This window comes from Mus pahari, chromosome 8 (genome assembly GCF_900095145.1).
Source record: "Mus pahari chromosome 8, PAHARI_EIJ_v1.1, whole genome shotgun sequence".
NCBI lineage: Eukaryota > Metazoa > Chordata > Mammalia > Rodentia > Muridae > Mus > Mus pahari.
The window spans coordinates 54934357-54935539 of NC_034597.1; positions in this window are offsets into that span (position 1 = coordinate 54934357).

Genomic DNA, 1183 nt, shown 5'->3' on the forward strand with positions numbered 1-1183 from the left:
TCTTTCCAAGACTTTTATCATGAATAGTTGTTGGATTTTGTCAAATGCTTTCTCAGCATCTAACGAAATGATCATGTGGTTTTTTGTCTTTGAGTTTGTTTATGTAGTGGATTACGTTGATGGATTTCCTTATATTAAACCATCCCTGCATCCCTGGGATGAAGCCTACTTGGTCATGATGGATGATCATTTTGATGTGAAGAACATTTTTTAATGAAAAGTCTTGTGTGTGTGTGTGTGTGTGTGTGTGTGTGTGTGTGTGTGTGTGTGTTATGTGGTGGTGCCAGGGAGGTCAGAAGAGGGCATAGGACCTGGAACTGGAGGTACAGTGGGCAGTTGTGAGTCTCGGATGTAGTTCCTAGGAAGTCTGCAAGAACAGCAACAGCAATCACTCTTGACCCATGAGCCTGGGTCTCTCCAGACCCTGAAGAACCTTTTTCAAACATTTCTTTAAGGGTAGGTCACAACCATATTTTGTTTATCCAGAAAAGTTTCTCTCTGTCTCTTTCTGTCTCTGTCTCTGTGTCTCTGTCTGTGTCTCTGTTTCTCTCTCTTTCTCTTTTCTGTGCTTGAAACCAAATTGTGGGTTTTGTTGTTGCTTGGTTGGATCTTGTATGGCTGTTTGGTTTGGGTTTTGTTTTTTTTGGTTTTTTGTTTTTTTACTTTCAACACACTAGCATGTTTCTTCTTGCTGTCTCATGTGGATTCTACAGTGACCCTGGGAGCCGCCCTCCTCCTCCTATGGTGAGATGATTGATTGTCCCTGGCTTCTCTGTGATGTTTGCCTTGTGTTTGGCTTTCCACAGTTTGTTGCTGTTTTCCTTGTTTGGCTTCTGTGTGCTGGGTTCCTGACTATTTGGCTTGGGAAATTCTCACATTACTTTCAACGCTTCCATCCCTCTCCCTTCCTCTGTTCTTCCCCCTATGTGTGTCTCGCCTTTCTCTTTCCCCAGGTTGTGTGAGTCTCACTCTTTGTTGTACCCACAACCCTAGACATTCTGACCCACTTCCCTTTTCCTATAGTTTAGGAGACTTGTATGATATACTCTCAAGATCACTAGCTCGCGGCTTCACCGTATCCAGTCTGCCAATTGCTGAAGATTCATCTCTATTTTTCTTTCTTTCTTTCTTTCTTTCTTTCTTTCTTTCTTTCTTTCTTTCTTTCTTTTTTTTTTTTTTTTTT